General features: G+C 37.7%; 1 long non-coding RNA gene across 1 annotated transcript in view; it reads right to left on the bottom strand.

Moving 5' to 3' along the window:
- Positions 1 to 15659, bottom strand: part of LOC128810032 (uncharacterized) — a 298275-nt gene that overhangs the window by 175241 nt on the left and 107375 nt on the right. The gene's annotated exons all lie outside the window — the stretch shown is intronic.

The raw sequence follows: 15659 nt of genomic DNA, 5'->3' as shown, positions 1-15659 counted from the left end.
CACTTTCTTAAGTGAATAAGTTCCTTCCTCTGCATAAGTATTCTGGCCCAGAGGTATATTATGTCAGATGAACTGTCCAGTCCATCTCCACTTTTTGCACAGGAAGGAAGCTTCCAGATAAAGGAAAGAACAGTCTTAAAAATGAGATACACAATGGTGGAGACCCTAATGGTATCTAAAAGCGTTTCCAGTAACATAGAAAAATCTTTATTGCTTTCTGCATGCTTCTTAATTATGTTAATCATGATGAACTTTAATATTATTACCCACTAATAATCTTAAATTAATATCAAGGTAGATGCAATATATATTACTATATGATTTTCCACACTTGTCTGCATGAAGGACAAATGGAGTGAATTTTTTTCATTATGGCTTCTGTTATATTTTCTTTCTACACTCTGGGTAAAGTCAATCATGTATTGCCACAAAAAGAAATCCATAACTCATACTGTTTTGAGGTCAGCTTTTCCTATTTTGAGAACGGACAGGTTCACAAGTGTAGAACGTAAGATTGTTATATAGCCATGGTAAAAGGATAGCATAGTCAGAGATTTGCACACTTAAATAAAAAAAAAAAAATACAAATTAACTATGTAGAAGGAATTTGAAAATGAAGATTAATTATCACCCATTGCCAGACAGCAGTTTATATTGGTGCATTGGAGAAGAAAGTTAACTCATTAAAAGGATGGTGCCACTAAAAATGCTTAGTACTCTTTAATAAAAAGTACTTATATTTTTCATTACCAGAGAGGGCTGACTGAAAAGTTATCCAAACACAGAATGTCAAGGAAATCCTTTGAGAACAAAAAATACTGTGAAAATAGCATTGCCAGGGGTGGGAAAATGGACCCCTATAATGCCTTGATAAAGAGATAAAGCAAATGATGTGATAAGGTGCTTTAAAAATTAATAAAGATACTGGCTGCAATGGGGTATTTTGCCATTGGATTTCTAGGTTTGGTGTAGGACATACCTCACTAAAGACCAAAGAAATTACCTCTGCATTAGACAGCCAGTGTGTACGTAGATGCCAACTGGCCAATTTAGCTCCAAAACTGGGATGTTGTGCTGTGGACAGCTAAACCCAGCTTTTCTCATAGTCCTAAACAGCCAGGCAGCCCCAGACCTGCAAGGTAGTCTGAAACTATTCCCATTATTGCCCTCATGTCCCCACCTGGTTCTTGCTTTTTCACAACTTCTTATTAATTCATCATAGCTGTCAAAGTTTCTTCTGTAAAAGACCCAGACTGAATACCCACACTCTCTGCCTCTGCTCAGTCAGTGTGACCAAGAGCTCAGGAAACAGTACAGACTGAGGGGAAGCACTAGGACAGAAATGCTGAGCTATGCCCAGCAGGCAGGAATGGGAACCAGAGTGGACCAGAATGCCTGACTGAGGCTGTGAGATGCAGGACATCACCTCTTCTCTGCTTGTCCCCATCCTTTTGGTCTCAGTACAGCAGGGATAGATGAGACTCATTACTTCCCTAATAAAAATGTGTGAGAGCACCTAGAGGAGTCAAGGCTTGGCATCCTAGAAATGGACGCACACAGCATTTCTACTTTTGAAAGGCACAGCCCAGGCAAATGGCACAGCCCCAAGAACCCTTATAGAACATTTTCTCAGCAATATATAGGCCATGAAAGATTTGTCTTCCTTCTCTGTCCATTCTACGGTGAGGGCAGAGAAACATAGATCTTTTCCAGAAAACTGGAAAGGAAAACTAGACCTTGACTATCAGGGTCACAGTAATGAAAGAATCAATCATGGAAAAGCCTGTGGGCATTTTAGCATGCAATAAGAGGTCTTTAGCATGCAATAAGACAGTATTAAATCAGATTATTGTGCTGGCAGAGCATTCTCAGTGAGAACAGCATCCTCTCTCAGTTTCCCAGGCACAGACATTCTCCAGGCATTAACTGTGGACACCCATCCCCCAGTGACAGCCAGCTAGATGGCAGCCTTGTGTACCACTGCAGATCTGCCCTTCTAAATGTACATCTATGACAACTGTTAATACCAAGCCTTTATCAATGGAAAATTAAATGTTAAGGAAGAGTGGAGAAAGAAGACTACTAATTCTGCAAGAGTTTTTTTCTTTACTCATACCAAAAAGGCAACTGTTTAATTTATCAAGAGCTTTCTACTTGTAACCCATACAAAGATCTGTCAATATTTTACACTCACTCGTCCCTTTGTTTTCTCTTAAGTTTGGGATACCATCCTATGGGAAAGCCTTTCATTTTTCCAGTCCCATTATGTCTTAACTGAAGCATCAGAAAAGGTCATTTAGCAGTCTTACACCTTGACTAAAGAGAGTGGAGAGAGGAAGTAGTTACCAGGATGTGGAGAATTCTCAGCCAAGCCCCGGAGACTCATCATGAGGAGGAAGTAGCTAGAACTTCAAAGGGAACTCAGCCAAATAAAGTCCCTGGCATAGAGAAAGGGAATTGGAAATCCTCTTGATTCTGCTGGAAATACCATAATTAAAGGATGGAACAGATCTCTGCAACACTCCCATGAGTTCAGGCAATACCACACCCTGTCTATCATGGCAGGAAATTGATAACAGCAATTTGGTGAAAGTGCCTGCTGACATCAGAGATAGTGGATTCCATGAAGAACTAGCATAAAATCACAGGATAGATAAATCATGACACCAGAATTTCTAACCCTAGATGTAAGCATAGATGAACCCCTCACAAGAGGGTTTTACCATCATAGGACTACAAGCAAGCTATGTCACTGTGTGTGCTGGAAGTTGATCCCAGGTTATACCAACCAAATTCTACTTGTTACTGATACACACACCTACCCCCATATAGGCCAAATAAACCATGCCAGCCAACAGCTCTGGAGATACACTAAGGATTACTGCTACCACAGCTGCACAGTTTAGAGATCAAACCTATTTCCATGCCTGAAGCCATTCAAAGAGGAGTCTCTCGCATAAAATACACAGCCATAGCTAATGACATATTGTATACAATTTGTCATGTCTAGCCCTCCAGGGGTAACTAATACATTTAGTAGATATTTAACATGCAATTTAGATCTTTTTCCAGATTTCTCAAAGCAAATTTTTCTTGGGGGGGGGGGGTGCAGCTGTTGCTAGGATATAAAAAACTTTCTGAAAAAGAAAAAAAAGCCAAAACCAACCAAACAAAATCATAAAAAAAAACTCATGGCAATCAAGAAATCTGCATACACTTGGCCAATATTAGTAAAGAAGTTTAAGGCTGGTTGCCTCTCCAGGATATGGACATTTTAACGAGATCCTTAACAGAAGAAATTGGTCTTTCTAACCAGTCTTTTTTTTTCCTCACTAAGACAAAGTATGTAGTAGTTTGTGTTGTAACTAAGAGCATAAATACAGTAATGCCAGAGGTCTGATTGGCTGTATTTCTGACAGATAAATCAAAATTAAAATGTAACAGCAGTACCAGGAAGGACAAGGAAAGGAAAATTCCACTTAAGACAATGGGGCTGATTCTTACTTGACTTAATAGCAATTATCAGGAGTAATTGATGCTGAATTTAGAGAAGTTAATCAAGGGAAGAGAAGGGGATGGAAAAGGAGAGAGAATGGCAGTTTTCAGAATTACAGGCCATAAAAGATATCCAGGGCCAAGAAAGAATTCCTTACTGAATTTCTACTGCATTCACATTTGGAAAACAATTTCATTTCTTTCCATGAGACCTTTGCATTTCCAAAGGTCCTTAAAGACAAAATATTTGGTCGAGTGTGTTACACTTGCAACAATTAGCAGAGCAGACAGTTAGAAATAGCTGTTGCAATGAACCATATCCATTGCAAAAAGGGACACGATAAGGAGAGGAACAAAACTGATCTGCCACATTGCTGCTCCAAAGAGAGGGCACAGTGCTGATCAAATTTTGGTTTGGGTTCATTTTAATCAGCCTGTGGGAATTCATTACACAGACTGTAAGATACAGTTTTGAGAACTCAGCTCTCCTTCTCTAGGCCTCCATCTCCTGAGAATCCTACCCTCAGTTTCAACCTCCTCAGCTCTCTCTCCGAGCATAGCTCTCTCTGTGGGTCATGGAAAGTTTACATACAATGCTCGCCAAAGACTACTGGCAACCTGAGACTTTCTGTGAGGATTTCACACACACACATTTGTAGAGCTCATCAAGCTCCAAGAGCCATCCCTTGGCTATACTGCACTCACAGCTCACAGTCCTGGTCTGCATTAGCACATCTAAAGTACAAAAAACCTCTTCCTGTCCCAAGCCCTGCACTTTATAGGAGAGGCTATTGGTGCTGTGTCTGCATTTCTTTGTCACTGAATCATGAAGGGTACAGGGATATCTGTAACAACAGCAGAATCTCAACCCCTTTGTACTTGTGTTACTGCTGCTTTTCCATGTCCAGTGCACTCCCCACCTCTCAGCACCACGTATTTTTAACGTGTCTGCACTGATAATGTCGCTCTGACTACACAGAGGACTGGCAGCTTTTCAGTTACCAAAATAGTGACTGTTACATAAACAGTTTTCTCAAAGCCTTTGTGTTTGATGATTCCGTGACAATGTTTATAGTTCACATTTTTGCAATTTTTTCAGAATTCAGATATTTTCACTATATTAGTTGGTCTAATACCAACATCTCAAATGCCATCCCAATCTCATCTATCATTTTTATGCTAGTTTTTTCCTCAGAATTAAAACCAGTCATGAGCATTTCAGGAAGGGGAAGCAGCATCTAAGCAAGCAGCAGGTCATTTGCATGCTATCAGCAACTTCCACAGTGGAAGCAAACCAAAATCACAAAATGGTGTGCTAAACCTAAAATGTGAACTAGACCAGAAACAGCAGCTGACATTGCCACCCAAAACCAAGATGAGAACAGTCACCACCAGACCTTTATCTGTACAGGCTCTGGATACTAAAAACATGCTTGTATTTGGGTTCTAATGGAGGATTATTTAAATGTATCAACAGGGTAATGTTCTTTTTCAGTCACCTATGTGACAGGATCAAAAAAATGATATAGCATTAATGATTTTTTCTCTTTAAAGTTACACAGCCTTCCTTAGGAAAAAAGATGGGTAGGTAGGGAAAGAAGCCTATGCTTGAAACTGAAGGAAGAAAAGAATGCAGCATTCTCAGTTCTTCCCTGTAAATTCCTTTTATTGTATCTAAATCAAAATGTCAGCACATACTTTATTTTCAGCTACTTTTATATACTGTATATTACACAGCTGTGATTTCATATTGCATTTCAAAAATACATTCCCACGAAGTGTATTTCTAAATAACAGAAAGTGTCACAATACTTCTACCTGAACACACAGACAATACTTACGGTCTAATATCTTTCTGAACCCTTCCAGTATAGAAATTGCTGCGCCAATGGTGAAATTCCCCTGGATTTTGTCCATAACAGCAAGCACTAATTTCAGAAAAAGATCCAAGAAAGCCTGAAATGCTCACTGGGTAGGTGAAGGAGAGTTTATTCCTTCTCATCAGATAGATATGTCCTAGAATATGAAAACAACCTTCTTTTTTATAGATCCTATTTATATAAGTGTTACTTTTTAAAACAGCTCTTGAGCGCTACATTGTTGCTGCTGTTTTTTAGAAAGGGCTTGGAAGACTCTATCTCTTGTGCCCATGAATTTCTATGAGTCAACTATGCATTATCATAAGCAGGAGCTCACACTTGCAAATGGCATTTTGTGAAAGAAGTGATATGAGATTTCATTCGCGTTATATTTTAAAATCCCACATAACAATCTTTTTCCTCAATAGTTACAACATAGGCCATTAGGTCTATGTATCATACCATGAGAATAAACAATTATATTAATTTTCCAGAGTAAGGAATGGAAATAGCGTATATACATGCAATTTTAGACATATGAAGGCTATTTATATCTGAAATTTGGCAACTTGCATTATACTTGCACAGTATTTTTATTATTGATATATCAGAGAATGTTATCTATGTGACTGACAGCTGACTACATTTATATTTATGCTAAAGAATGTAGCAGGTTTGTGTAATTATGATATCACATCAGATACCAATCCTTTTTAAAGTACTATGATATGTATTTTCATGGCCATGTAATAGATTTGCAGTTAAAGCTTCTAAGTTAAGCATGCTTCTAAATTAAGCACTTTTTTCTTTAAAGTGCTTGGAGGCTGTTGGACACTGAAGGTGGTTTAAAACCCAATCTCACCCTTCTATGGAATGACACATCAATACAGGGCATGATGATGTTCCACTGGCTCCAGGGGAACCATTCAGAGAACAAAGGCAGATGTGATGGGGAAGTACTAAAGGAGTGTATACAGTACCTACTTTAAAACTTCCATTGAAGTAAAAGACTGTGACATTTGAACTCAAAGGTATTTAATCACCTGGCTGACTTTGTGTTTAAAACATACATGTAAGTAACTAAGAAAATGGACGTTACTAATTGAGACAAATTCTGAAACAAGCTCTACCTGCAGATCAACATGCACCCTTATATCTGAAAGCAGAAAAATGCCCTCCATCCCAAACTCATGGCCTAGTCCTGTAAAACTGTGTTTCTGTAACATCTCAGTACAAAATGGGCAGCATTAAAGTTCAATAGACAGTTTCGAAGATTTCTGATTTTACCTATGCCCAAGGTAACATTTCTAAAAGTCAAAAGTTATGACAGAGATATAGCCACTGTAAGGCTTATATTATGCAATGGCTAGATAATAGTTTATTAAAACTACCCCTCATATTCCAAAAGAATGCCACTGCATTATGTAGCTACCTTAATGTTCATCCTGTTACATCTCTGGTTGCCATGGCAATATCCTCCTAGGTATTTGTAAGGTCACAAAAAGAAGAGCTAACCCTCTTACTCCCAGAATAACTAATGCAGCTCAGTTACTGGCTTGATGTAAATAGTCTCAGGTGACAGCAAACTGTACATATAGTCAATTACAACTGCTCAAAGGAAATGATTTGTTGTAAGAGCCTCTGTTCAACCTCAGTGACATCAATGTTTCTATGGCAACAGTTGCCTCTTGCACTGCTTAGAATTGAGTATTGATCAAACTAGGGCCAGCACTATTTCAGAGACTTGCTACTTTTCTGTGTAGCAATTTACAATAGGAACTCATAACATCACTGTATATTTCAAGCCCCAAGGAACCAATTTAGCAGACAGTTACAGTAGAATATTAGCAGAGGTCAATAATGGAAGTCTGATTATAGTCCTGGAACAATTATTCAAAGCTTTTGTTGTCTGCCCTTTCATCACTCCGCCAGCTATTAAAATCTTCAAATAATAATATTCATCCCCAAAGAAAGTGCTGAATTCATTCATCTTCTATTTTAAACTTTATTTTTCATTGTTATGTTATCTATCAATAAAATTATTCAGCTATATTAGCCACACTCTGACCTCTGAGAAGTAAATAACTATTGATCAAGGAGTGGAGCTCTGATGGCATAGTACAGGGTTTCCATTAATAGTCTCATTGGCCCAGCAGATAAGGTGATTCTTGCAGGAGAGCTGACAAACAGCACAGGGCCATTCCCAGCGGAGAGCAGGAAGGCACACATGGCTCTGTGCAGGGGGATGGGGGCTCCTCTCCCAGGTCTGTCAGCAGCAAAACGGAAAAGCCTCTGCAAAATGTGTGTGTTCCAGAAATGGCACTGAGGTCTTCACACTTCTCACACACAATCCCTACATCCAGGCATTCTCACATTTTAGAGGTGATAAGGAAAGTTTTCATGTCACCTGCTTTCCTTTATGAAAACAGATACAGCATAGGGATCTTTTTTGTGTTGAATAGCAAAAATGGTCAGTCACAGGACTAGTTAAGAATTTGTGATGAATAATAACGCTGAGAATGTCAAGAGAATGATGTTACTCTAAGAATGTTTTTTCTTCATTTATTGTGAAGGGTTGCAGGCTGAAGAGATTGCTTGCTTCTTAATTTTAAAAACATCACACACATCAGCCTATGATTTGTCACTCCTTTTGCTCCTACAGTAATTTTCCTTTATGCTTGAAATAGGGAAATGAAAGAAAACTCTTTGCATTGTTTGCAACAATAAGCAATTTACTGTATTTGATTTGTCTAACTGCATCAATTCATGGGTACTCAGAGAACTAGCCTATCTCTTAACATGATGCACTTCAAAAAATACTCTCCTATACTTCCCAGCTATTTGCAAAATGAGGTATTTATGGGAAGCAAAGTTTGTCTCCTGTTCTTCCACTTATTTTAGTAGGTCAACCCAGAAATTTTAGTTCAGGCCCTCTTCTATGTAAATTGTGCTTCAGATGCACATACATTTTCATTCAAATCAATTGGAGTCAGACATATCAAAGGAGGAAATTATCCCCTCATTGAGTCTTCTTCTCCAAAGTAGATTTATGTAACTCCTACACAGAGATAATGCAGTTAATTACATTCTTCTTTGAGTGCATCAGTGGGAAAATAGGATTTAACTATCAGGAATGTTAAGCAGACAAATTCATCAGGAACTGAGGAAATTCCTATACTTGCATCCAAAAAAGAGAGGGAGAAACTTCCAAGCACAGCAAGATCTAAATGAAAAAGCTAGAGAGAATGAAGAGAAATGAACAATCATTTCTGAGGATAGTAAGATTCTCAGTTTGTCACTATTCTCACTTAACTTCTTTGTCATTGTCTCTCCAAAGAGGGTCAAAAAGATCAATCTGTGATGTCACCAGGATGCTCTGGCAGTTCCCCATCTTTTATTCATTAGGTTCAGGCTGTGTTGTTTCCTGTCTATCTCAATGTCTAGCCAAGATTGAGGCCTGAATGACACTGCTTGGCCAATACAGAACGGGCAGATGTTGTACTGGAACCAGCAAATTCAAAGGCAGGGAACACACGTAGCTACCTTGTCATTGGAGGACCAATTGTAACAACCTAAAAGCTTTCAAGAGATTCTCTCTTTTTGCTTATCAGAGAGAAGAAAAAGAAGTCATAAGTGCCTTTCAAGCCTAGTATTGATCATGGGTAATGGGAACTTGCTGTTGCAGCTGCAAGAAGTCATTCAGGTTCCTCTTGTATGGACGTGTCTTGGAAAAATGTGGTTAATAAAATGCAGAAATAGCTTGCTACTGAACATACTGCAGAAAGCAGAGTGCAAAGACTGCCCAGCTATTTTCTGAAAGAAAAAAGGTGTAAATGAAAACTTTGTACTTATTTTTGAAACATGTAGCTCTCCCACAGTGTGGAAATATTTTTTGTATGTATTGGCTATGGCAACTAAACACTGACACAGTATTCAAATACAGTGACAAGTGCACAATGCAGAAGCATCATCCCAGCACAGTTTCCATCACCATTTTTGTAGACTTTTGTGGGGTTATACTTTATACACCATTTTGTACAGTAAATTTCAAGTGCATAAGTTGTACCATTCACTACACGGAGTTAGTGACCAAAATTATGGCTTCATATTTTAAATAGAAAAGTGAGAAGGGGTAAAAAAAAAAAAAAAAAAATCAAGAAAACAAGTATCACAGATTCTTATGCTATTTTAGGGTTAATTCAGCTGTTTCTTCTGGAACCAACAACTGTATCTAGGCTGAGCTGTTAGATTATCGTTCCATTTAGGCACAGTCTTTTCTGGTATGTTCAATCAGACCTTGAAATTATCAAGGAATAAATTGACTTCAGTGCATACAGGGACAGACTTTTAAAGCAGTTCTATGTGGTTCTGATCAATAAGTACATGGTTTATGTTCTTGACTACATTGTCTTGATTTAGAGAGCTCCCTTGTAGCCTAAGACATAGTATTCCTGTATTGGGATGAGCTACGGTGAAACACCATGAAGACCATGAACTCATCTATCCATTATTTCTCACCACAGTGTGCAGGTAAAATTATAACACCTCATCATTTTATCTTGCTGTATATCACTGTACAATCAGCAGTACTTTCTTTTCATCAAAACCTATTTGACAAAAATTGTAAAATTTGAGAAAGCACTAAGTCTTTCATGTTGCAGAAATATAAGCTGCAACAAGCCCAGTCTTTAAGCGAGCCAATCCTCCAACTGGAAGATATAAGCTGTCACAAGTGCTTTACACAGACTGCTTTTTACACCGATTTTGAATTTCATTGTGGCTGACATCACACAATAACCACCAACATCAGCAACAGCAACTAAAACCAGAGATGCTCCAAGAGTTACCACTTCTGGGTGAATTAAACTGTTAAACACATTCTAGCATATTTCTATTTTCACTATTCAGTCCTGCTCACTAACTAAAAAGAAATAGTTATACACTGAAATTGAAAATTAATTGCAAATTCATGGTAGAGAGAAACCCTAACAATTCCCAGCAGTTACAGCTGAGGAAGGATACGTTTTCCACTGAAAAACCATGCAAGAGCAGTTAGTCCTCTCCTGTTTTACAAGAAAGATGACTTTTTATTCTGCATTTCAAACCACTGCTAAGAGACTTCTACCTCTTCAGCCTGTGCAATACCTATAACTAGAAACAACAATAAATTAAAGATGGAAAATCCCAGAGGTATTCCTCATGTTTGATTTCAAACATACTGTGTTGGGTTCAATAAACCTCTCAGAAGCAAATGTTCAGCTAACACCATGCAGGTTCAGAAACATCAGGAGCCCCTACAGGACATAATGGAGACTTGGAGCAAGACTCAGAAAAGCAGTTAGGAAATTTGTCCTCTTTAACCAATTTTTTTTTCCTTAATACTGAACTGGGCAAGCGATTAAGTACTGTTAAGTAGTTTTCTAGGCTTTGCAGACTTTTTGTTTGGATAAGGGCATTTGCTAAAAGTAAATTTCAAACCTAAACAAACTTAGTTAAAGCCCCAATTCCTATGTTCCTCACCCTGGCTTTGCTAATGTAGGTTAACACCCAATCGCGTATTTCAAGGTCAGAAAGGACCAACGTGATCATCTAGTCTGAAGTTCTGCAAAAGACAGACCATAGAATTTCACACAGCAATTCCAGTGTCTAGCCAAGTAATTTGTGGCTGAACTAGAATGTATCTTTCGAAAAGTCAGCCAGCAAGCTCTTAAGCACTTGTGGAACTTCATTTGCTTGACTATGTTCATTTACTTCACTTGAGTAGATGGAACTGTTTAGGCTTAAGAGTGCTCAGGGTCAAAATGCCAAACAAACAAAACTCAGCTGCCAAAATCCAAAAGGCTTTCCATTATTAGTGAGGGAAGACCCTATTTTGATTCACAAAGCTCTGGGTCATTCCTGCAAGATACAAGTTTTTTGAATTTGCTAGGATGTCAAGTATTTAAAGCTTAAAAAGAAATATATCTCAGCAATGGCAAAATCCTTTGGCTGACCTCACAGGCAAAGGCACACAGAGAGATCATAATTTCCACAGATTTTAGAAAGAGCAAACACTTGCCAGCCTCTAAAAAGTAATCCTGAAAGAAAAAAAAAAAAAAGCGTGGGGAGTGAGTGGAATAAAAATACTCAACACATCTTTAATCTTTAAATACACACATACAGCTTCCCCACAAATGGAGGGAAATGTATTCTACCTGTTTAAACCATCATCCAATCCACTTGCACAGACTGAAACAACTATCTTATTGTGATTATTTAACTGTTCTCAAACTCCTATTGAAGAGGATGGATCAAGCTACAAAATAGGTTACATTTTGGACAAACACATCATATTTTGCATACAGTCCCAACTAGGTCCTTATTAGAGACTCAGTTTCAAGTGTAATGGAGCCTCATTTCAGAAAATCAAGCCCTTGCCTTTGTAAAAGAGATTTCACAATAAAACCATCATATTTTCCTGAAAGGAAAAATAAGGGTGATTTCTTTATGGAAAGTGTAGAAGCAAAAGAAGTACCAGTAGAATAACAAAGTACTGTAATAAGTCAAAGATATAGATAGGTTCTATTTCTAACCCTATTACCTGCTAATGTGGAAAATCTCTTCCTTTTCGCCATGTTAATTTCCAAGGTTTGTTCTGGAAATCTAATTAAAATTGCAAGTCTAATTAAAGCTGTAAGTTTTCCAGAATAAAGTCTATATTTGCTGTGATTGTGTTTGCACAATGTACTAGTAAGTACCTGCACAAATGTTTTAATGTGACTTATTGTTATGTGTTATAGAACCAATCACACAAGAACAAAAGTGAGGAGGAAGGTGATCAAACCTTCTGAAATAAAGTGAAATACCTGAGGGAGTAGAGAGCTAAGATGTTAAGAACAATAAAGAAGTGGAAAGGAGGAAAAAGATGGGGAAATGGGAATTGTATTGAAGAGACAAATGCTGAGTGCAGATTTAAAAAAAAAAAATCAACTCGAAGCCTGAAGTAGAATTGCAGAATGGTATTTCCTGATGGGTCACTTGCAATATGTTGCATCTCTGTGCCATAGAAGTAAGATGGATATTACACAGCTAAAGCTTTGAAGACAGTGCTTGGCTTGCCAGTATGGAGCCTGCCTTCACCTTTATTACTGAAGGAAGATGTTTTTATTTGCCTAGTGCAATGCATTATACCCATAAATTCCATCCACTCAGCAAGTCAAATTAATGCTAACCTACAAGATACATTAGGTATGGGTTTAAATCAGTCACTTAAGATATACTGCAACCTAGTTTCTATCCAGGTTTGCAGTATATTCACCATTAAATACCCTGCAAACATTCCTCAAGATGCATTGTTTGCTGGGGTGCCTCACCTTTGCCAGCAATGTAAAGGTGTAAAGAATACAAGATCTAAATTGTGTTGTTCCATGATTGCTACCAATGAAATTGCAGGCCGTCAAAACATTCAAGTGCTACAGGAAAACAAACCCTGCTGAATCACATTAGTTAACCACATTAGAGAAAAATCTACCGATTTCAATCGTGAATATTTTGCACTGGGATTATGTGAGATTGTGATATTTTTCAGGTGATAGCAGAAGAAGAAAAGCTGATGAATTAAATCTGAATCCTTAATGGTATAAGGCAAAATTAAGGTCTACTTAATGGTGATGTCCAAATTTCCTCAATTTATCAAATTATCCTATTTTACATAATAGGCATTTGTAGGCATAATCCCTAATGCCTTTTAATGTTTATGTATAAACATTTTAATGTTTATGTATAAACATTTTTTATCAAAAATCATTTCAAAGCTAACAAGCTGATTCCTGTAGTTGCAGAGCTGCACCTACTGCAGTCATTTTAGATGAGAGAGGCATGGAAAGAACAAATGGGAAAAAAAGAGTAGGGAAAATTCAGAATGTAGAAGTTTCCCTAGAGGGAATGCAGGATATAGATACATTTCTACAGCATGTGTCACTCCTTTGTCAATATTTACCCAGCAAGTTGAATGATAATGTGCAGTCATTATTAAACTCAGCCTTCTAAAAGAATAGTTTCTGGCTCTTGATACAGTTGTTCTGTGTAAATTATTCCAGGGATTCTGCTTGGATTGTGCCACTGGCAGTTATTTCAGATCTATGTCTCATTTCCAGATGGTTCATCTGTATGTTTCTTTAATATATTCAAGATTCATTGTGTTTGCCACAAATTTACACATTTTTAATGTTGATTACTCAGATAAATCTGATCTCAGACAAAGGATAAAGAGATAACATGTGTAGATTTTCGTGCTAATGCTAACAAAAATTTCCCTTAACAGTGAAAGCACAATATAGTTTTTGAAAGATTAGCCAAACATTAGAGTTTTTCTTGCTCATCAAATATTGTAGGAAACAAAAGAGGTCTGCTTAATTTTACCAAATTATTTCCTTTAGTGCAGGAAGCCAAGACATGCATAAGGCAAGCCATAGCCCATATTTTTCCTGCCAAGATTTAGACGTTTGCTCCTACTCTTGAAACAAACAGTATGCACACAAGGCAGATTCATATAGTCCTTCCTTTTTAGTACTTTTAGTACTCCTTTTCTCAAAAGCTGCTACTGGTTTCATGGACAGGGAAGAAAGGTAAAAACTCCAGTAGATCTCAACTTTACGCTGCATTTTCAAGGTTTTGTGGTAGAACTTCATAGTATCACTTCATCTTTTCCATGTTTCTTAGGAGACTGTTCATGTAAGGCAGAAAAGGATCCACCATTTCCACAAAAGCTTTGCACTTCTGTTACATATTTTTACATACATAAAAGTGTCTACTAAAATTAGAATTATTGGCTACTTTCTACATACAACTTGGATTCCTAAGGGTCATGGTCTAGTTAGGCAATTAAGGCAAATAATTACCACCCCAAACATACAGGTAAGAAGTGGGCATGGGAGAGTGACTTTCCCAGGTCAAAAAAGACTGTGGGAGACACTTAAATGGAATTCACATCTTCTGAAATCCAGTCCAGCATGGTACCTTTTAACCTGAATTACATTACTAAAAGAATGGGGAGAAGTGTAAAATGTTAAGAGCTTTCTCTGACAGACAGGAAGGGACTCAGTAAAAATGCAGGGGAAACAACATACTCTGAAGCCTAATTTTTGCGTTTCCCAAGCAATTCCTGTTGTATTACAGAAACTCAAGAAACAGATCTGCATGGTATAGCTGTTTGTAGAAAACACAGAGCCATAACTTCTGATTATCAAGCTCCCCCAAGTTTTGCTAGCATGTGAAATGAGATTTACCCCAAGCTTCGATTGTCCATACTGAAAATAACAATGCCATACACTTACAGAATACATGTGGAATTTGTGCAAACTGAACATATTTTCAAGTAAATTTCTGAGATAAAAAATGAGTCAGAAAAATATCTTCAGCCTTTGAAAAATTGCTGAAAGTTCCTACAGTTTATATGTACATGCTTATTATCAATCAGTGGCAACATTAAGAGTTGCATGTAAGGTTAGCTTTGCAATTATATTGACACAGTTTTGGTCAGTGAACAGAAGGTTAAATCAAGTAAAATACTTAAGTCCCAAAGAAAGCTCTGGAACCAAAACAATGAAAATGAAGCTCTCCCAACTCCCCTGTCCTGGGCCTCAACCCCAGGAATCTGCTCTGTACTTGACAGTCTTTTTTCAGAGCTTAAAAAAAGAACCATTTTTGCAGCCACAGAAGCATGTTCACTCTTCTCCAAACACTACATCTGCAATTCATCAGTGAACATTCTGTGTTAGATAATGAACCATTAACACCATTTACCTGCACTGTGATGAAAATGATATATCCACTTGTTATTTGAATAAGCAACAAAAGAAACAGAGCCCACGTATGGATTTAAATCTCTATCTATCAGCTCACAGTGGCATGTCACAGCAAGAAGGCTGAACAAATATGCAAAAAATTGTTGTTTAATGGGGAGAAATACAGTACAATTGTTTATAGTGGGGCAGTAAGTTCTTAGCGACAAAGTAAATTATAAACAAATTTTTCAATGACATTTTAAGACTTCATATTAGATTCTTACATACTGTTCAAAAATCAATTTTGCATGGAATTTCTGTGAGTGTTCCATTATTAATAAAGCAGCAGTAGGCAACTGTGGCTGCACTCTCGCAACAGCAACACCTGAGGGGGGAAGAATGCTGCCACACATTATCCTTCCTTTAAACAACTCGGCCCTGAATCCTTGCACAGCGAAGCTCTGCCTGGGATTAAACCCTTATGCCATCTGTAATCAAAAGGATGTCAAAGGCTGGGGAGGAGGTGAATTATTGGTGTATC

Source organism: Vidua macroura, chromosome 7 (assembly GCF_024509145.1).
Source record: "Vidua macroura isolate BioBank_ID:100142 chromosome 7, ASM2450914v1, whole genome shotgun sequence".
Classification (NCBI taxonomy): domain Eukaryota; kingdom Metazoa; phylum Chordata; class Aves; order Passeriformes; family Viduidae; genus Vidua; species Vidua macroura.
Note: the sequence above shows the minus strand (reverse complement) of the source record. Positions and strands in the feature narration are given on the sequence as shown.